This window comes from Mya arenaria, chromosome 4, assembly GCF_026914265.1.
Source record: "Mya arenaria isolate MELC-2E11 chromosome 4, ASM2691426v1".
Classification (NCBI taxonomy): domain Eukaryota; kingdom Metazoa; phylum Mollusca; class Bivalvia; order Myida; family Myidae; genus Mya; species Mya arenaria.
Window position 1 is genome coordinate 9,586,967 of NC_069125.1, and position 24,426 is coordinate 9,611,392.

Here is a 24,426-nt window from a genome sequence, read left to right on the forward strand (position 1 = left end):
ACTGCTTGTTTACACATCGCATATATTTAGATCGAATGTGATAAGATAATTATCAAAACGTTATATAATTGGGTTTCACTTCTGTCAATATTTACTTTCCCATACCTACAATTGCTACATGCATGATACATATACAAAACTCTATTGTAACATTTATTCGCTACAATTGTGTAGAGTTATATTTGTTATAAATTTATAACGATCGAAAATATGGAAAAAAATATATTTCTTCCTAACGTTCTAACACATTCTGCGAAGTCTCAACATCGTGTATACGTCTGTCATTAACGATGTATTGTTGTGGTGGTTAAAATATCACAAAGTCTCATGAATTCAATTTAGTGTGCTAAAAAGTGTAAGAACAGAGCTCAGAAATACTGACAAATTTGATCACTAAATGTAGTTGCTATGTTAGTGCTCTATTGGGAAATGTGCTTACATAAAAACATGTTTATATATATACGGCATCATTGGCAATTTCCTTTGTAGTAAATCATCATTTGGGAGATCCATAATCGCTCACGAATGTACCATGGGCACAACTTCTGTCATAGTGTTTCCGTAAAATATTATGAAGATGTCGGGTCAATCAAACTTTGCTTGTCTTGAGGTCACGCCGATAAGAAATAAATGGGGAAATCGGTTGTAAAGCAATATGCTTTAACTATCAGATGCTAAAGCCAGTGGTACAGAACAGGCTACATAGATGGGACTGTTATACACTTATGAATGTTAAAAATTGGTGTCAATATGCACATTATTCTGCGTCACAGGTCTATCAATATTTGGTATATAAATGTTGCTTTGTGTTATGTGCTATCTAATTTGTATACATTTATAGAAAAAACTACACTATTTAAACACGGTGGCCATACCATACCGACTATGTAATGTTTCTAACAGTGCAAATTAACACACGATAAAAACTCAATGACAATAGCGCCGAGCTTCAATAAATACCCGAAGACTAAATAACTTCATCGGAGTAAATAAACTATTAACCATGTTACCTGTTCAAATTACTTAGACGATGCTTGTTTAGCTCATAGAAAACTCCTGCAGATTCATACAGATTGCAAACAGCATCGACTGAAACTTATATATCACAATAATAAAAAAAAAATGTTATTTTTATGAAAATCATTTTAGGGATGAATGAACAAATTCCCCCGAACAAAATATCCTACCATCCCTTAAATCCTTTTTTTTCACGCAAATACAACCACTTTTCCGCAATGCTAAAACTGTTCGTGCGTTTAGTCAGTAGAAGTGCTTTTTGATTTACAAGTATTAAATATAATAAGGTGAAATCCTTACTATAGCTGTTACCTTATTATGCTACAATTATAACTATTTCGAGCTGTGTTTATCTAAATTACAATTAAATAAATGTTTTCCATTAGCAATAACTAATCATTGCATTCACAATAAACGTATCAACTACGGTCACCAATATGAACCGATTCATAATATTTTCTGTGTAAGTATTTTGTTTCGCATAGTTTGAACGACGTATTCTCGATCGCATTCCAATATGTTCACTATTCATACTTCATACCTGTATCATAAATAATTATAATTACCTCTTGTTAAGATGTCTGCTTTTATTTTTTTCAGATCATCATGTTTATTTAGGTTTTATGTTAAGTTTTATGTTGTGTTTGGGTGGTTGAACGTTTACTTCACGACGCCCTTATTGTTCTTTCGTCAGCGGCCTCCTATCTTCTCTTCTTTATAACTTGCCTTTGATTGAAGTCTCTTATAAAACAAAACAATTGGTATAGGATTTGCTATATTTGTTCCTATATCATTAATTGTTGATAAGTGAAAAAGAACAGGCTTAGTTATCTTTCTTCCTATATTTTTATCACATTAATTCTGCTTATGAAATTGTTTTCCTTCTTACTCTGAATCGAACATTGTAATTATACTACATGATAACATAAAATGGTCATGAATGTGTATGTAAATACCATATGGAACATATAGAACAATAATAAAATTCACTATTTTGAATTAATTACCCGGAAAGGTGCCCTTAAAATAGTTTTGGTCGGCTCCATATCCGAAACTTTGCTCTCCTTCTCCCCATGGTACAATGAAAACCACAGCGACAAGCCAAGAGGACAAAAATCAAACAAATAACCCTGTCTTGATGCACATTTAGACAATAAACAAGGAAAACAAACGTATGAACAGCATATAAACAAATACAAACAACACCGTCAGACAACATACACATCAAAAATAGCTTTATGAAAAATGATTGGTTTACTCCCTGGAAGTATCCTCTGCAGTAGTGGTCTCTGCCTACCAACTGATCATTGAAGCAGCCGATCATCTCCATGACTAAAATATATTAACCACAAGAATTGATGTCTGACTGAATAACGAACAAAACAATTAAATGCTTCGATTTATATGATAGGTCAAAGAAGTTATTGACATTGAACATTCTTTTGTAAACTTAAGTTTAGATATAGGATTAAAACATTAAAGTTGGAGAAATATATTTAGTAAGTCGCTACATTTGCTTCTATTTAGTAATAGAATATTTTTAATCCATTAACTTGATCAAAAGACATGGTAGAAACAAAAACCGTTCAAAATATATCGGTAAGTATGCATGAAATACATATTTCAACATTGTCATTTACCATTCGGTCTGGGTTTCAATTTCAAACTCTGCTGGCTTCTTCTCTTGAAAGAAATTTATGAAATCAGGACCCTGTACACTTTGCTCTACGGAAATGCAGACGGGAAGAAACAAGATGGTTCTGGTGATTTATGAAGCAATCTTCTTTAGCGCAATGAATTGCAAACACTAAGTTGTGTGAATGCATCCTTCACTTTAAGATACTAAAGAAACTATGCGGTAGAAGCTAAGTGAGTCGCTTCTGTTGCTGTATTCAGTGATAGTCAGTTTATGGGATAAACGAGTAATCAAAGACAGATAGCAGAATACCCACATCTTCATTTAGTTATGCATGGAAAATAAAATGCATCGTCATTTACACGTTCGTCTTGGTTTCACTGGTAACTATTAATGAATTACTGTGTGGATGTTTCTTCAGTCTACTTCAAGAAAAACACCCAGTGTGAATCAATTGCCTTGTAATTACGGAAAATGCGATCACTTTTCTTTTTTCAACGAGTACATTACCTGTTACATAACCTCACTTATGATATGAAATTGTTACTAAGTTGTATTTTCTGGAAAAACATCAACAAGATAACCTAGGGATACGCCTAATGTAATTTTGTAGCCTTAATTAATTGATCTATTGAATCATAGATACAAGTTTATGATGGAGGAACCCGATATAAGTTACAGCTCGTCATTGTAAAAATCACAAGAAATAAGGTTAATCATTTATGTACAAAATATTCAGGGCAGGGCGCTTACCCTTTTTTCACATATACTGCATCTTATGCGTCAAAAAAATTATTTCAGATTAAATTGTTGCTACACTAGACATTTGAATATAAATTTTAGTGATTTAACTTATTATGTATTTACACTGATAAAATCAACACTTAGCTATTACGATAACATTACAACACTGCAAGATTTATTACCAGTGCGAATGAACACACATTTTGTGTGAGTTTTCAGTAATTATGGCGTTTTCAAGTAGAGCTCTGCTATCTTAACATATTAATAAAGATATCATTTAATCGGAAAAATGAGAAATCTAGGTAACATATTTTTGTTGGTATTTTCTTTGCTTTTTATAATTACTTGACATTTGTGAAAAACTACAGAAACAAGCTCAGTAGTAAAATGATAAGCAAAATGACTAGTTTATTGCAAATATTTTTTATCAAAAACATATCTTCTATTGTTTTTCAAACTCTATGTATATGTCTGTGATGTTAATCACTTTTTTTTCGTAATAGATTTTTTAATATTGTTTTATTATTTTTTAAATAACTGAAGCTTTTGTCACGGCATCCTAGCACTGATTCAATTAACAGTGCCCTAAATATTTTTGATGGCAATTAACTCGAAAGTTCAAGACTTTCTTAAACATTTCTACACGTTTGTATTAAGTTAAAACATTAAAGGCTTGAGAAAAAAATGATGAGTTTCGATCTCGCATCTCTTATTTTCTACGATAAGAATTTCAGCGCGCTACTGCCACGCCTATGACACCTTATACACAATACAGGTTAACTTTACATATTTCCACTACAAAATGTTTAATAACATGTAGTGACATCTACTTTCACATTGTTTCTTCCAAATTGAAAATCTAGTTTTCCTTTGTTTCTTCATGTTTGCAGTAAATATAATCATTGTTTTTCATTGACTGAGATTTTGATTGGCTGTGAGTATTAGAAGATCAACTTTAAATATTGACTTATGATTATAATAGTTTTGTTCATCCTCACCTGATTTCAATATTTTTTTTGAATGTATTTATGATTCTATTTCATATTATGTATAACCTATGTCATACCATGTGTTTGTTTATTTATTATTCATATGTGGTTAAGAAGATGATGTACTTTGTACAAGTCTTAATAAAATATCTGTTCTGTTCTGTTACTCTAATGCATTTGTTTATGGAGATAATTAACGCGGTTAATTCATTCGATATTTGATTGTCGTGACAGTCAGATGATTTCAAAATAATTGTAACACACCATTATAAGCTATGATTGAACTATACATATCAGTGTACAATAACGGCCCAATGTGTGAAATCGGACTATAGTACCCATTACAAAAGTTGTTTACAAGGAGAACGTGTATCTTTGTATGGGTGAATGTGGCTAATAGCATTTCGGTTTCCAAACAATTGTGCATGGTATTGTTTGGCATAATCATAAGTGTTCTTGGCGGTATACTTCACTAACTTTTCAAACACTTTATAATTAGACTACTTTCAAATTACCTCCATCATAAAACACCTTTTTTGTGACCTTAACAATATTTTCTTAAACAATATCGGAATAGCGATTAGCGGAGAGATATGCTATTTTGTAATATTGGAGTATGCAATGTTTTGTGTTAAGTTTTATGCTGTGTCATGTCCTCGAACACTCTTTAAATCAAACTTTGAATACATTTTGAACTGTGAGAATGTACATGAATACCACATGATAGAACAAATATTCATTGCTATGTCTATCATATACAGCTTTTAACGATTACATGATGTATGCATTTTAAGAAAAAAGCTGAGTTATATTTCTTGTATTCAAAGCCGGGACTGTGCTTCATTTAGATAACATGTCGTCTGCAGTAGTGGCCAATACATACGAAATTATCCCTTTTCCACAGCCGGTAATTTCCGTTTCCAGAACAAGTAATTTGCTAGTTAGGATTGGTGTGTGATTAGGTAACATTAGATGTTCAACTTATTTGATTTTTCATTTTAAAGGATTAAAAAAATATTCGTTTGTATTCACTACGTTTATCTTTCACACTATTTGAAAATATGAATTGTACAAGTTCACTGTATACGCAAATATGTCGAACGTAAAACGTATGCCTACTAGAACACATGTTTGTCAGAATCATATGTTAAAATTTGAGTTTCTTTGACTTCAGATAGATTCTTCTAAATATGCAAAATAATACAACAACACTATTTTTCAGTTTGTTGTTGTTGTTGATTTGTGTTGTTTTATTGTTGCTGATAAAGATGATGATGATGATGATGATGATGATGATGATAAAGTTAAACATACTATTATTTGGACTTTGACACTAGTATGATGGGTTTAAAATTATCGGCGTCACAGGCATTGTCGATGTCGGTACATGTCATGTGAACATAACTAGAAACAAATGAAATCGTTAAATGTCTGTAACGCAATGTCTGTTTACATCTACGATTCTCGATATGCTACTTTATGATGACTTTATTCATCATTCTGACGAGTTCTACTCAATTTGGTGATGATATAATTTGCAGCTCAGTGTTTTAGACAGGCGAAGGCATTTGTATTCTAAATTTAGAACATGTCAATTGTAAAGAACACATTTATTGTCGTAAGCGGTATTGCATTTTTGCTGTTTTATTGGGGAATGTACTTCCATCAGAAACACGCAAACTGGCAATTCTTTTTCAGTAAATCATCCTTAGGGGGATAACCACTCATGGTCGTTCTAAATATATAAATTACGTGCAGAGTAAAACATGTGTTGTTGTTTGTTTGTTTGTTTTTTCTATCCATCAAACTTTTATGATAGTCTTAAACAATATTATTGTTTTTATCTGAATTCCGATTTCTTCTTTCGTTTAAACAATGATACTGCTTGTCGATATGGTGTATAATCACATTTTGTTATGATGGAAAAAACGGAGTAAAAAAAGAAATAATAATTTTGACATTGTGTATTTAGCTCGGACCACTTGAATCTGTTTATTTTTAGAACCGGATTATAAGAGAAACATAGTGTCACTATTTGGTAAATCAATTAGCGTCAACAAGCTAGCGATGTTGGCACAAGCCATGTAAACTGAACAGGAAACAATAATGAATGGATTAAATGTATATGACGCATGACAGACAGTTGAAATTCGCATGCAAGACTTGTCTAAACAGTTAGTGAATAAACAATTTTTCATTAATTTCCTGTGCATGTTCTTATCCAGGTATCTTCACATTTCTGATCTTATGCATGTAAAGAAAACAAAACTAGAGTTCAAATTACAAACAGTAATACCTCAATCAATCTTATCTCAAGTAGTTGGACCTAAAACATTAAGTCATCGGTTCATAAGCTGTAGGCCCTCAATTGGCAGGCCATAAAATCTCAATCAGTGAAATCATAATTTGCAAGCAATGAAACGTCGTTTTATAAGCAGTTAAACGTCAGGCAATAATACTTCAATATAAAAACAGGGAGAACAGAAGCAGTAATAAATCAATACACTAGCAGTTAAACCTTAATAAATGCTATACAAGCAGTGACACCTCAAAATACCTCAAGCAGTTTGAACTCAGTGTACAGACAGTAGCACCCGGAGCAGTAAGACCATAAATGACATGAGTAAAGTATATGCTTCAATACCTCAGCCAGTAAGACATCGATTTGAAGCAATCTGACTTCAAACAATTGATGTACCTCAATCTACAAGCAGTAGAACCCAAAGAATTATTCCTTCAAACAGTTAGTCGCCGATTAACAAGCAATCAGACACCAAACATTAAATCTTAAATTAATAAGCAATGATACCTCATGCAATTGGACCTCAATTTACTAGAAGTAAGTCCAACATTTACAAGCAGTTAAACTTAAAGCAGTAAGGCGTTAAGCAATAATACCAGGATTTACTTCCAGTAAATCCCAAGCGATATGAGCTCAATTTACATGCAGTTAGATTTCGAGGAAAATGACCTGAAACACTAGGACCTCAATGTACAAGCCGCATTCAAGCGATAGGGCACCAGGTTACGTGCTTCAAACCCTCAAGTAGTAGCACTTCAATTCAAAACAGTCAGACTTAAAGCGATAATAACACAATTTAAAACAAGGAAAACCCCGCTTCTAGTATTAGGAAATAAATTTACTAGCATTTTGTTTTAAAGTAGTAAGACCTTAAGCAGTAAGACCTCAGTTAACACGCATTAAGACCTCAAGCAGTTATTTCTCTTTTAGCAATTAGCGAGACCTAAAGCAGTAATACCTGAACTTACAAGCATTATGCCATAATAAAGCAGCAAGACATTCTTGAGTAAAAGCAATGAAACTTCAAGCAGTAAGACTTTAATTAACAGAAAGTAATAACTCAATTAAAACGTAGCGATACATCAGTTTACAATCATTTTAACATATAAATAAACAGTAACACGTTAATTTCCAAGCGGTTAGACTTCAAACAGTATTAACTCAATTTACAAGCAGTCAGACATAAAGCATTAGGACCTTAAATTACGAGCAGTCATATTCAAGCAGCAATACCTCAATTTACAAGCAGTCAGACATCAAGCTGGTCGAAATCAATTGAAAGTGTCTGATCTCAAGCAAAATTTACAAGTAGGCAGATATTAAGCATGATGACTTGAAAGTAGGACGATCTTGAGCATTAGGACCTTAAGGTGAAGGTACTCTCTTGGGCATTCTCTCTTAAGACTTCAAGTGTATATATAATGTGGTCATAATACACCTTTTTTTGAGACAAAGATCATTTCCCTGGAAAGACGACGTCAATTACGTTTGAGAAACACAGATGTCACTGGAAAAACAAACTTTAGTACTATCTTTAAGTACTTCAGTTGCATGGCTAATGTAAGCGATATGCAGTAAGATATAATAATTATACTCATCCTTCGTGAAATGACTTCTTCAAGCTCGCGTTTTCAAAGAATATGATCTCGTTTAACTCTAATTCTTTTTTTTAATTAGATACAAATAGATAGCGTTATTGGCATACGATTTCCTTTAAGTTTAATTTGGAGATTATAAAGAGTTTTTTAGTGAAGATATTGCTTCCAATCATTCTTCATCTTACGGCCTCAATATACGTCATAACATTTTTTGTATACCGTAAATTATCAATTTTTGGGAAAATTGACGTAGAAAAAGATCGTTTGTATAATTCTACAAAAACCGCGTGCGACGTAGTTTACTTACTTCAGGACGCATAGAAATCTAAAATATATGTTAACGAGTTCCTCATAAAACGAGTGTGTTCGTTTTTTTAAATTAAAGGTATTACATTCTTGAATATTTCATCGCGCTTTCTTAATATGACATGATGATATTATCATAAACCATACAATATAAGAACTTGAATTGGCTCGTTATTTCGCGTGACACATCTGGAACGGGATGTGTCATACCTGCTACATTCACCAGAAATGATTATCTGATAAACAAGAAAAGATTTTCTACACGCAAAATCTAAAATGTTAAATACCATAAATATTGAGAAAAAGCAATGGGTTTAATAATTGACTTATTTTAAAGTATTTTTATTGATGTTTTAATGAATAAACTATATTTTCATGCAATTAAAATGTTCTGTCCTGAAAGGAATACATCAAAGTGAAGTCTGTCTAAAAGCACATAATTTGATGCATCTGTTTGTAAATCAGTTTTCATGTTATTTTTCCACTCACATATAAATGGAAAATGTAGGTACTGTGTATTTAGACATTAGCTAAAGATTTTGGGCATAATACTGACAGTGTAACCTAACAAATTTGCTTTAGACAGAATAGCATGGAAATTATATCAAGGCATCAAACGAAATAGCACTTAATCTAAATCAATTATTTACTATGTGCGTGATAAGCTCTGGTCATTTCCATTATGTGAAATATTTACGATCATACAGTATATGTACGTAAATTAGAATGGACTTTAACCTAGATATAAATGTATCGATTTTTATCTCATACAGTAAATATATATGAATTGATGGTTGTGCTCTGGAAGTTGAAAATAAGTGGCTTTTTAACACAATTGTTGTCTAATGTGTATTCAAATGCATAAGGCTGCTATTATTGAGCAATAACATGCATAACTAACCGAAAGGAAATTAAGTATCAGTGCTCATCGCTGATAAAAACTCGTTAACCTTAGAAAGATGTTTGTTGTTAAATTTGATATGTTTCACTTACTTCTTTTATTAAACACCAAACACAAAATGACAGATACGTATTGAAACAGACTTGTGTTTGTCCGAGCCTTATATAAAATAACTTAAAATAGGAATACTAACGCTTTTCGCCACAAAAGAATATTTTCTATCAGATGTTTTGATAGTTATCAACGTATAGAAAATCTTGCTTAGAACTCCAGTTTGTCGTTGACGAAATAAGAATATGAATCTGTTTGAATTCGAAGAATCTGTTAGTTAAACAAATCCGTCTGACAGATAATTGTTATATTAAACATTTGTTTGCGTTAAACATATATTTATTTTCAGTATGCACATTATTTTCAAGATAATTTTGATGAAAAATACATCAAGTGCAATCCTTTAACTGACATGTTATAGTAATCATTTAATCCTTGCTTGTAGTTTTTCTTGAGCGCAGGAAACGGTAATTACCGGCTGTTACCAGGTAGTATGTTAAAAACAATGTTGCAGACGACTCTTAATCGGAGAGAAAGAGACCAGGTTACTGTATCGGTCGGTAATGTAAGTGGGGCACAAAAACTGGAATTGACGGAATAACAACAATGCATTCTCGAAAAACAGATATTCCCCTCTGAAGATCTAAAGAAAAAACATTTTTAACACAGCATAACATATCTTTACGTCAAATTATATATGCTCCTGTAAAGACATATTATAGAGTACAGTGCAGAACGATGAAGACACAAATTATTAACAAAGAAGTCAAGCATTCTATTTAATGTACGTGATTTAACAAAAGAAATAGAAACGATTTACATTTTCAAATACGTTACAATTAAAGTTGTGATAGCATTTCAAATTATTGAAGTGAGTTTATTGTAATATGCATTTGTCCCTAAGCAAAGTACAACATAATGTAGACACATTAATCTATGTTGTTGATATTTCTAATATATGTTAAAGAGACTTAATACCAGATAGCCACTAAATCGGAAAATTCAGTATTTCCCCCAAAACAAGCCAAACATTGTCAATATGAGCTATAGCTAGTATGTGGCCGATAATACAGCATTTTACATTATTTAAAGAATAAACAAAACAATCATGTCCTCCACACGCCGATCAGGTTTTAAATAATGACGTGGAATTGTTTCCTCGTTTATTAAAAAGCGAAACATTATTCTTATCCAAAACCTTGCAAGTTTCGTAATCATTTCATTCACAAACCTGTCAATAAGCGTTTAGCCAACTGTCATTTTCAGGAATCTTAAATTCTATGAAAGGATTGCATTATATAATATAATCACCAATATTAATTTGTAGGGTTCTATGTTAAAATTGTTTCATAGAAATTTTCCGCTTTCTTGCACTGTCTTTTTGGGAAGCCATGAAGTGTGTGATGAGTGTCGATAAATATAACTACGCTACTTTCAAACTTACAAGGTAGACATTCCCAGTTGTTTCAATATTGAAAAATATATGCAAAAGCTGCAAAATTTAAATTAGACCCAAACGAGAACATACGTCCGTTAGTAAGATTCAAAGTAGTATACATCAGTATTAAAATTAGATTCAAGTTAACACTTTCATGTCAAATGCGAAAGAATCTCATATAAAGCCGATATGAAGAAAAGCCATGGATATCCATCTTTGTTTCTGCAAACGTGAGTAAAAATCCAGTAGCTAGACATCGTATTTGGAGAAAGCATATCAGTAGGTCAGTATATGTACGTCTGAGAAATGACATTATATCAATTATATAGGAGCTTTCTATTGGCTTTATTCAATTCACATTAGGGGGTTTCCTTACAGAAAATGCAAGGAAGTGACCACCACTGTTTTCACCAATTATTTCAAAGACACAACTGAGAAGTGGTCTGTGTTAACATTATTTTTTATTAAGAACAAATACATAACATGCTGTTTATACATTATTCATCTAGAAGTGAACTTTGAAAGTAAATAAATAGAAAGCTGCCTCCTTAACATTATTACCAGATGTGCTTAACAATCTTCCGTGTATATGTATTTCTAAATGCTGCTAAATGCTATAATCGGAACAGGTTTTCCTCAACGGTGTTTATACCCAAAGACCGTACCAAGCAAAGGCGTAACTAAGCAAACTCCTGTACGCCCGAGCTTACAATTCGATTCCGTAATAAAAAATAGAGAAAGGCTTAAACTTCGAAAACATTTATAAAAGCCAGATGCTTAGGGGGTTATGGGCACATGTATACTCACTCTGTGGTTTGTCAGAAATCCGTTTTCGAATTTACGACTTCGATGTCAGTTTTTCGAAGACTGATAATAAAATATGTCCGTTTTTTTTAATTTAAAGTGTACCTTCAATGATGTCACGTTTGTGTCTTCATCTATATAAGTACACCGAGGTTGTTCCATCAATTGCTAAGTGGCATCGTCGGGTGTTTCGGATGTTTTTGTTAGCAGTATTCAGTCTTTGACTTATGTTTTGAAGTTTGACATATTGTCCTCTTCATTCGACACGGCACATTGTTGTTCTTTCCACTCAAGGTATATGTTTTAGAAAATTGCTCGGCACTATACCTAGATGTACAATTATTCATAAAATAATATTTACGTCGAATTTGTATACTATGCAACTTAAGTTAGACACCGATGTATCATTCATTGCTTTCCTTCTGTTCTGTATTGTATGTTTCGTTATGAAGAAAAAAATCCAGGCTAGGGGATTATATACACTATACAGGCATTATTTTGGTAGAAAACGTCAAGTATGGTATACGATTTTGTAAATAGCAGGCAGAATTGTATTGTTATGAACTGCAGAGTAGATAATAGTTTTAAGACGTCTTTATAACATGCTAAAGCAAAAGTATGTAATTCTGTCAAAATTCTACGATGAACTATTGCTTGAGGTTTGTAAAAGTTATAAGTCACATTCAAGAAAAAAAAAACTATATTAACTTCGAATTCGAAGAAACTGGAATTCTTCTCGCATCCTTTAGCGTGACAGCCCTACACTGGAAAAGTAACTCTTAATCGACACACTTAATATATTATGGAAGTAATACAGGGGACCTATCCAAAAGGACAAAGCTAACGGGTCTATACTTCTTACAATATTTAAGATAAACAATAATTATGTGAAAAAAACTACAGAAAACAAGCTCAGTAGCCAAACGTTTAAACATAAACCCTGTTAAATGGCACAGGGAAAACGCCAAAGACACAGAAAACAAAAAGAAATGAAAACAAAAAAACAACACAAAATAGAAACATGGAACAACAGCACAAAAATCAATATACAACACAGTGCATATATACTATATAGCATAATCTAGGTATGTTTATCAAAAATGGTACGGTACCGCCTTGGAACAGTCAGTAAAATGTAAATTTACTGGGGATTTAAACCAGCTTGCGTGCAGAAACCTTTTTCTTATCCAAACAATCCTGGATAAGGCAAAACCGTTAAAGGTAAATCTTATCACCAACAAAAATAAACCCAACAACCATGTTTATATGTATTTATTTGAATTAAATATCATTTACTGTATTAAACTGTTAAATGGAAGTAGCTTCTTGTGTAATGGGAAGCTCTCGTCGGATAAAAAAGCACCAAAAACAAAGGCCTTTGTAACTTGGATATGTCCAAAGTTTTTTAATTGAACCGATAAAATAATATCTACCAAATGTTAATATAGCAAGGATCTTCTTGAAAACGGCATCATTGCTGAAAGATTTACAAAAGTATGATTGTTCATTTGCACTGGGAATTTTTCAGTTATAAATAAACAGTTCAATCTATAATATAACATTTCGTCTAGCTATGGGATGCAAAATATACGAACAACAGGTAAACGCCGTGCCCTGAATCTGTATAAGAGGAATGGTTAACCAGGATGTTTGTGACTTTTTAAATGACGATAAATTGCTTAGTATTGAGTTACCTTTAGCCTAATCTTATTTGTCAAACGAATATCTCCGAAACAAAATTTGGTAGTCGTACAAAAATGATTTTACTTGTCACAGTGCTTGGGTATATATTGTAGTCAAGAATCTAACACAAGAATAAAAAACAGACAGTTGGATGTAAGAAATTTTTTATGAGTGAAAACAAACGTGAATGAACAGTTTCGTTCAAACCCTATAATAATAATAATAATAATAATAATAATGGAAGTTTGCCGCAATTCCAAGCCAGTTGCTAATTGAAAATAGCTGTGCTTGTGCGGTCATATTCAGGAATACATTTTTTTGCAATTCCTTTCACAAAGGAAAATTATACAGAGGACAATTGTGTGTTCCAGTTAGATATTAATTATATTCCATCGAGTAAACACAAAAATTAAAATGTGGTATTTTGTAGTTTATAGAGATGAAATTAAATTGAGAAAATCCGAGTGAAACGACCACACTCTCTTTTTATCTCTTAGGCGTTTGACTCATTCAAAATGGCGTGAGTTGATGTTTTGATTGCCAAATATAGCTGAAGTTATCATGACGTCTAACCATTCCGCAAATGGAGTTATTTAAAGTTTTCTCGGGCAATGTTTGCGCTGACGCTTGATTTGCACAACAAAAGACCGGAACTTTATAACAGTCACTGATATGAAAATGGTATTCCACTGTCTCTATAAAGTGAGATGTCAATTTAATATCACTCAAATATAAATATAAAATTCCAGTGAGCAGATAAAAATAGTTTCCTAAACATGAACCTGCTACCATTTCACAAAACTTCACAGTTGTGTGATATACTTTGGAACTTATTGTTTTTCCTACAGTTGCTTCACACAAGGTGTTTTCCTTAAAGACAACTAAAAACATTCACACACGTATCATTTGAACACATTGAATAAGTAATATTTGCAATGGAAACCCAGATCGAAGAGTAAATGACGATGCATTTTATTTTCACATTTGTTTTCCACGCAGTACTAACTGATGACGTGTGAACATTTTTCTTTTCTGCCATCTGTCTTTGGTTACACTTATCACATAAGATGACTTCATCACTGCATAGAGCAACACTCAGCCTGTACCGCTTGGCTTGTGTAGTGTTTTTAATTGAAGGATGCATTCACACAACTTAGTTTTTGCAATTCATTGCACTGAAGAGGATTGCTTCATCAATCACATAACCATCGTAAAACTACCTATCTGCATTTCCGTAGACTAAAATGTACAGAGTCCGGATTTCACACGCCCATTTCAACAAAAGAAACCAGCAGTGTATGCAATTAAAACCCAGATCAAACTGATAATGACGATGCTTCTTGTTTTTAAAGATGTGTCTTATGCGTACTTACTGATACTATTTGAACGGTGTTCTGTTTTCCTATGTGTCTTTGGATCACGTAGATGAGTTATAAAGATTACATCACTAAATAGAAGCAAAAGAAGAGGCTAGCCAAATATTTTTTACACCTTGGCTTGTGCTATATTTGCAACTGATTAACGCATTTAAATTACTTAGTGTTTTTGCAAATCAAGACAAGTGCTAAAGATATCTCAAAAGTCTCGATGTAACAGGAATAAGAGTTCAAATCGAAAACAATTATTGAATTGACTTTTAAGAAAAGCAAACCCCGAAATTGTTATAGAATAACAAGGTTAAAGTTATGGTAGGTAATTCACCTTATTATTGTTTTATGTAGTAGCTGTAAATTAAATAGCATTTCTACTGATAATTAGCACCAACAGGTTTAGCATCGGGGAATAGTGTCCGTCTTTACGTGAACAATGATATAAAAGAACGGTAGGAGATTTTGTTCGCGGGAATTATTTATACATTCCTGAAATGACCTGGTACCTTCAACCTACAGTACATTATATATTTGATAAACTGTAATAAATTAGTTTCAGTCAATATTGTTTGCAATCTAAATGAATAAATAGGAGTTTCTGTGAGCTAAACTATCCTCGTCTCAGCAATTTGAACAGGTTATGTTTTGCAAGAGTTTCATACGTATTTGAACAGTCTGTCGTATGCGCTACACAAGTCCCATCATCTATGTTGCCTGTTCTGTACCTATTCCTTTCGTCATCATATATCTGATATTTGACGCATATTGCTTTATAACCGATTTCCACATTTATTTTTTTATCGGCTAGTTGTCAAGACAAGTAAAGTTTGATTTGTCCGACATCTTCACTATATTGTACAGAAACACTTTGCTATGACAGTAATTGGACCTTCGTGAGCGATTATGTTACTGAATAATGACGATTTACTGCAAAAGCAATTGCCAATGTTACCGTATAACATCGCATATTCCCAAATAGAGCACCAAATTAGGAACTTAATTTAGTGATCAAAGTTGTCAGTATTACTATGCTCAATTTTTACAACATTTAGCATAGTTAATTGAATTTATGAGACATTATTATATTTTTATTCACCTCAACATTCCAAGGCATCATTTATGACAGACATTTGCACGAACTTGAGAGTTCGTAGAATTCCTAAGAATATTAGGAAGTAATATATTATTTCCCTAACACGCGTCTTTATAAGTTTGAGACATCAAATACCTAAATTTGCTGTTTGTATAAATCATTATATGAATGAAGCGAATCAATGTCACAAAAGCGTTTTGTACGAATATCATGCATGTAGCAATTGTAGGTAAGGGAAATCAAGCATTGACCGAAGTGTACAAGAACGCAATAATATAACTTTTTGACTATTTACTAAAGTCATCGAATCTAAATATATACAATGTGTAAACAAGCAGGATTTTTTACTTTGAATATAACGATGTATTGAGCGAAAAATGATGCGATGAAATCAAATTCACAGCCGAAGTTGATGAAGGGGCAATTGCTTATTTTGCACTAAGAGCGATATTTCTAAATAAAGAAAAAAATGATTTGTAGTAACAAGTCCTTTTCCATCTATTACCTGCTAATTTACGCAATTTCTAATACCTAATTGTGTATTTCACAGTAAACTAACTCTAAGCAAGGCATATGTTTTTATCAAACTGTAATTAACGCCATCTTTCCGGGAAAGTGATGTCCTATCAATGCATTATAGACGGATACTACATCTATCATCTGATATCACGGCAATTTATTTATCGACCGTGTTATTTCCTAAAATAACAGATAACGCTTTAGATAAAATACCTCAAGATATCGCTTTTTTGCTACGATAATAGTCGTCTGATTCAATGACTACTTTATTCATTATTACTTTCAATATTGAGAGAATCGCTAAAATGAGATGAATGAATGAGTGAATTAGCAGAAAATAAATGACAAATTGCATCCTTCAATTGGAAACACAGCACAAGCTGGGGCAGTTACGAAGTAAACTAGCCACGCTCTATACGAAGACTAGAGAGCAACTGTAAAACGCACTAGGTCAAGAAAGTTTCACCTCGTAAGAAAAAGGGTAATCAATTAGTAAGTGGCAAAACCAGTACGTTGTGTCTATACAAATCAACGGTTGGACGAAGTGGATTTACACTCCGGCCGAATGTTGCACCAAGGAAAGAGATTAATTTGTCCGGTTTAGAAACACTATTTTACCAAACCATAGGGCGCCGTTCACCTCAGAAGGAGGACGTTACATTAATTTACCAATTTTTCGTCGGTAGAAATAATATGCTGAGAAAACATAGCCTAAGGCTTATAATTAGTTACGTTTGGGAAATGGCATTTTATCATTTTTATTTGAATTGTGAAGTTTTCTCCAATTGATATTAGTTTTTTTACAGAAAATGCAGGAAAGTGAAAACCGCTTTTAGCCAGTAATTCCACAAACACATATGAGAAATGGTCTTTGTTTACATTTTAAATAACAAATTGATACACGCTGGTTATACATCATTCGCCTAGAAATTAAATTTGATAGTAAATACATGGGTAGCTACTTCCAAAACGTTTTTTCAAGATGTGCTTTATTTTCGGAACAATACACTAAAAAAAGGTTTTAATTGCAAATTACCGTGCCAAGTCGGATTTCAAACAACTACCCGTGATATTTTTAAAGATGTTAACCTTATGCTGATTTGTGGCCATTTATTTCAGCTTGTGTGACACTGATACATGTGCCTTTAAAACGGACCTTTGTTTTTTTATTCCTAGCAAACTCGTGTTATAGTGAACTCGTGTTTCACTGACAGATCAGAAGCGGTAATCGCATTATTTATTATTAGAGCCATTGCATGGTTAGTGTGTTTGTACGTTTAATATCGCTCCTTCAATGTATTTAAGGCCGTAGCCTTTTGCCTCTTACCAGGGTTGGTTCTTTAAAGTTTGACTACTAAGCCTGTCGCTATAGTAATCATTATTTTTATTCAAATTCAGTAAGCTTTTATCTTGGTCCTTTGAAAGGAACAACATAGTAACTCTTATTTCAGAAATATTGATGCTTAAAACAATATGGATGATGTGTTTCAGCTCCAGCTTCAAAGGTTATGGATGTCTAAAAATATATATTCCATAGTCTGCATTTCTCAAAAAGCTTCCTGTGATATTTTAAGGTTCCTTTTATGCTGGAGACGTATATGCTAAAAACATTCTTGAATGATGAAATATGCAACCCTTTAAACACATCTTATTCTTCTTGCTTCAGTGACAATTTCTGATATTCAATATATTTTTGTCATTTACATTTTGCGTTGACATTTGCTTGAACGTATAAATACAGACGTCTTCATCTATTAGACAGCTTTCAAACTACTACGGTATTGCATTTGGCATTAACGGATGCCGAATTATCTTCCATATTTTATCATTTTGGCCTTCTTCATTTACATCTATGTATTAAAACGCGTGCTGCAATGTTTGCATGGACATTGACTGTAATTTTAAATTGAAACTACACCAAACCACCCTGAATTAAATATTCATTATAAATAAACCAATAAAAACGCATTTGCTTCGAAAATATTCTGATAATAACCCATCTTACTAAATGAAGAATTGGCCGTGTAATCATAATGATGTTGATGCTCCTAAACGCGCCTATTTAACCGCTTGAAAGGTGACGTCTTACTGCTTCCAAATTTGGTTCTTACTAATTCAGGTCTAATTGCTTGTAAACGTTTTGCCAGTTGAGGTAAGACTGCTTGAATAAGGTCGGACTGATTGAGGCCTGACTGCTTGTAAATTGATAAAATACTGCTTGAATAATGCCTGTTTATCAACGGGGATCGTCCTGCTTGAGGTCGCACTTTTCATAAGTTGAGATCGTATTGCTTTTGGTCTAAACGAACCTAATTTTTATCTCACTGGTTGATGTATAACAGCTTATAAATCAAGCGTTTATTGCGTGTAAATCGAAGTATATTTTCCTGAAAATTGGGGCCATATTGATTGTGGTCTGAACGTTTGTAAATGGCTGCTATGCTGTTTGAGGTCTGTCTTCTTGTTAATTGAGTTATTCCTGATTTACCTATTCTTCATGCTTTTAAGTTGAGTTATCTGAGTTAACTGTTTTATATTCAGTAATTGTAAACTGAGGTGCAGGTGCTTAAGGTTTTAATGCGTGTAATTGACCGTTTACTGCGTAAGGTCTGTGAGACATTATGTCTTGTAAATGACCCCTCAATGCATACAATTTTGACTTTATCAGCTTCATATCTTACTGTTTTTAAATTGAGGTTTTACCGCATGATGTCTTATTGATTATTAAGTGAGGTATCACTGCTAAAAGTCTGACTGCTTTAAATTTTGGTCTTACAACTTAAGATTTTATTCCACGTTAATTGAGGTTTTACTGCTTGAGGTATTATTGCTTTAGGTCTTACTGTTCAATGTGTTAATGTTTATACATTGAGGGATAACTGTATGTAAATTGAGGTCATACTATTAAGATTTAATTGCTTGTAAATTGAGGCATTAACGATCATGCCTGTATGTGTTATATTGACGGCTTTATGCTTGTGGTCTTAATAAAACTAAATTGAGGTGACATTGAATGTAAATCTCACACTGATTAAGATCTGCTTGCTTGTGAATTGAGGTCGTACATCTTGCTTTCTTACTGCTTGTAAATCGACGTCTTGTTGTCTTAAGGTCTTAATGTTTGGGGTATTAACGCTTGTGGTATAACTGCTTGCAAATTGATGTCTTGAACATTTGATTTTCTTTACAAAGTCATGATGAATGTGCTATAATGCCCTTCTATTCATCTTTTTCTAATTAGTGTTCATTTTAAATGTCATTTATATATACGGTAAAGACCGGATTAAGAAGTGTGTATTTTGCTACCATTAACCAAATACTTGTAAACACAAAGCTGCAGCGTAAACATATTTGCTTTGGATTGTAGCAAATGAAAAAGCTAACAATGCATTTAATTATGTTACACAAAGGAACTTTATCAATTATTTACAATGTGCGTGATAAGCTTGGGTCACTTGCATCGAGAAATACATTTATAGTCATACAATATATTTACGGGAATTAGAATATACGTTTACGTCATCACTAATGGTGCATTCATTTTTTCGTAAATCTAATGCCGTCTCTGAACTGGTAGTCAGAAATGGGTGGCTTCATCACTGTCTGATTCTATTTTTTATTTGAATCTTTTCTTTGTGCATTCCAATGCAAGAAACAATTATTATTTAAACCTAATTTTGCAAGAAACAATAGTGACTTTTATTGTTGTTTTCTCAATTGCATCCGTCGTTTAATAAAGACTCGTTCACAGATTGTTCTCAGCTTGATGATTTTTAATTTTGTCAAAATATTTCATTTAATGTTGTTGATTGTTTATCATAAAACACCAAGCAGGAACTGACAATTACCAATTCGAACAGAATTTGGTAAATCCAAGTCTAATTTTGACCATAGCTTTACTAGCTACATCATTTTCTGACAGATATTTAAATTTTTATCAACGATAAAGAAATGATGAATGTTTTTTTGTAACAAGTATATTTTACTGATCACAATATTTTTTATTAATGTCTAACCCTATTAAACGTGATATGTCCCTTAAGTGCATACATTTTTGTCCGTCATGCTCAAAATGAGTGAATATATTTGAAGTAACTGAAACCATGTTAAATTTACGTTTCTGCAAGACCACTCTTCCATTACACATTATTGTATGTTCTACACATGTAAGTATCCAGTATACAGCTCAATTTTTAGATATTAAAACAATCCATTGCAATCCCTTTAAGTGACATGTCATCGAGTCGAACATGTTTTCCTTCAATCAGACACCGATCTTTACTGGCAATTAACTTGCTTCCTGGAAGCGCAGATGCCTGGCTGGAACCAGATACGTTCGTATGTGAAGACATGCAGGCACATGTCATCTAACGAAACAAAAGTTCCTATTGCAGTACTGAAATCAATTATTTCAGGCACACTTTCTTTTAATGGAGTCATGCCTGTCACTTCAATATTATCATCTAAGCTGACCTTAATAGGCGTAATTGGAATGAAAATATTTTCATCCATTCTTACAGTACAACATGTATACAAGGTTTGATACGTATAAACGCAAAAATTTTAGGTTACGTAATTAATTAGTTAAGTTTTAGTTAATATCAGTTGTAGAATGGGCTCACGAACATATGAACGTAATTATGTCCAAACGAATGTTTGTTGATATTACATATAAAATATTATGAAATAGTGTTACTCTTATTTCTGGCATTATCTATATCAATGTGAATCAATGAGATCCAAGTTCTAAAACATATGTTTATGTACTTTATTCAGGTAAACATTTTGCGAAGGAATATAAACACAAGACAATTTGGATCAATAAATGAAGAGCTGCATTTCTTTGCTTTTTAATCTAACAAGAGTTCGAAGACAAAACACAACACTTAAACCTTACACATAATATAAATTTTCAAAGGAAAGATTATTACACCCCTCTCAACAATCTTTATTTGCAAACTTGATTACAGAAAGCTTTTTTATAGCAAACATGTCATGATTGAGGTAAGTTAAAATTAGTCTGATATAAGTAGTTGAAGGACTGAGTTAGGTAAACCGCCTATAACATCTTATGCATTGGTTCATTTCACTCGAGCGGGATTGGTGTCGGTAATTAAGAAGTGTTTGAGATTCAAAAAACACCATGGTCTCAAACAAAACAAGTGTCGAATTGTAGACAGGTATAAGCCAAACTCGAATTAGTCTTACAATTTCACAGAGCAACGTTATAGGAGTGGTTATAGTTGCATGCTTTTATGAAATTCTCGGGTTTTAAATCAATATGCGCATATGAAAAAGTATTATTGTTTGAATTAAATTGATTGACATCTTGACCAGGAAATAAAAAAAAAATTCACCCGACAGTGCTACTGCATTTTTAAGAAACACTATCTACGTAAGTAAAACAAACAAAAATCTCTTTTTCTATAGAGAAATATGTGTATTTCATCTTAAATAATGATCACATTACCTGATATAATTTCAGAAAATTCTTGGGAAATGGGATTCACTGTTCAGACAAAAGGGCATTAAAAAGAAATGCCATGGTATTTTGCCCTAAAACCACATGTTAATGTTTAATTTACCAGAAGAAATGATATTTACGAATTGCTAACATAGCAGGCATGCACTTGAAACTCGGCATTAGAGCGGATAAATTGTCATAAATGTGTTTATTCACACTGATAATACCACTGGAACAGTCGTTTTGTTATCTTTATAGTGTTATTAATTTTAACAATGTTTGTAAATCACATATATGTTAATATGAAACACACACACACGCACGCACGCACGCACGCACGCACGCACGCACGCACACACATCTAAATTAAAATGTTAACGGTAAAGACATGTTCAGTTTTAAATTAAATATATAAGCTATAGGATGCAATTTCTTCGATTTACAGGTAAGAGCTCCGTTATGCCCTGAAAGGTTAGAGGCATTATGAACAATTGTGACTTTTACAAGGACGAACAATAACTGATAATCGAATAAACTGAAACGTAAAATGTTTAATTATCCAAACAAATAATAAGGTCGTTCCAAATATTTTTATATATTTTAGTTGTAAAAGTCACCGTGAATGGGTAGCTTTGGGAAGAACGAGCACAAAACACAAAACAGACACTCGGAAGTAAACCGTCGGTTTGATTAGTGAAACAAAACGACAGTGATAAGTTGTCGTTTTTTGTTCAAACCCAGAGTGCCGTTTTTATATTACTTTAGGTGTAGCGTGTAAAAGATAAGCCTTAATTGATACAAGACAACAAAAACGCATACATTTATGTTTTAAATAACGAGCCATTATGTTTTCAACCTACAAAACGGATGTTGACTCAGCGTTGCATCCGATATTAACAATGATTTCAATAAGAAATAAAGGTCAACACTTCTTCTGCAGTTCAAGGTCAGTTGCTGCATGCAAGGTGATCTACTTGAATCATTTAAACACAATCTCAAATTTCTCATTTTATCGAACAGTCTAATCTGCCCTTACAAAATCGTTTCCGGGATGCTGGTTTCTCCTGCATCGTATTTCCCTGCAAGTCTACGGTTGGTTTTATAATTTCAAGTTAAAGGACAGGTTAACGCGTATGCGTCCAAGACCACTGTTAAATCTAATAGGGTGTTCATAAACAATACTCATACAAATATCGATGTCATTATGAAAATAGGGATTATATCTTCTTTATCACTTATAAAATAGAAGATACTTGTTAGTTTCAGTGGGTAATCAATTAAATTATGTTGGTGTTCGGAAGAATAAAACACAGTCCCACGAAAAGCTACCATTTCTCTCTTTGAACATTCAAATTATTCTTGTCAATGAGCGAATATTGATGCCGTCAAGCAAATTAGTTCACGATAGATTGCAACGCCACACAAGATTACTAACTCAATAGTCATGTGTGACGTTGCACTCTAGCGTAAAATACTTATTGGTTTTCATGAACGTCTCCGAAAAAAATGGATGAGAACAATTTGTATTCTATCACCTTTTATAAGTCACAGTGCATTGGTATCTAAGAAAAAATAAACACAAGAAATGAGAACGGATCCTCGGCAGTAAATCATCAGTAATCGTAATGAAAAGAAACAGCAATGAACGATTTTGGTCAAACCGAGGCGGTTGATTTTATACTGCTTATGATATAGTTGGTGCTGCTGAAGGATCAATTCTCTAGAGGAAAATTCTTAACTGTTACTAGGAAAAAAACGCATACAGATCAAATTAAGAGCTACTTTTGACTTTATAATGTCATTAATATTAATTTTTTTGGCTTTTATTTTTTATCACATGAATAGTTTCACCTTACAATACGTATGTTGACTAAGCGTTATATCAGAAATCAGCAATGACGTCGAATACCTGAATAACAAGAAATGAAGGTGAACAATTCTTCCGCAGTTGCAAGCAAGGTGCTTCATTAAAGTGATTTCCCCGAAGACAAGCATCATTTGAACAGAATGAATATAATACATGATTAGCCTCATTTCAACGTGCAAGCAGGTGAGGCATTAAGATTTCAATTCGAAATTATATGAATATTCGATATGTAATGTTGTAGTTTTTTGGGGGTTTTTGTTGGTGAATTTCTGAGTCAGTGTAGCTTTTGGAAAGAAACATGTAAACCATGCACAGTATTATAACGTAACGCAATGTTTGACTAAACATGAGTTATTTTTCGGTACAAAAATGTTTTCACCCATTACAAGGTAACGAAAGGCCATGAGCTTTATTAGATTTATTGAAATGTGTCAATTTATATGACCAACAGGAACTAAGTTCTTGAAACCATTCGTTTAGACTATGACATCCGACCGTGATTGTAGTAAGCCAGCTTGCTTGTGGCTTGCAACTCGGCGCTCTTACAAGATATAGAAATATAAACTTTAAAATATCATGATTAAAGTAAACATGTAATGAAAGCGTCATTAAAATTTACTTGAATACAAAGTGTTAATTCATCG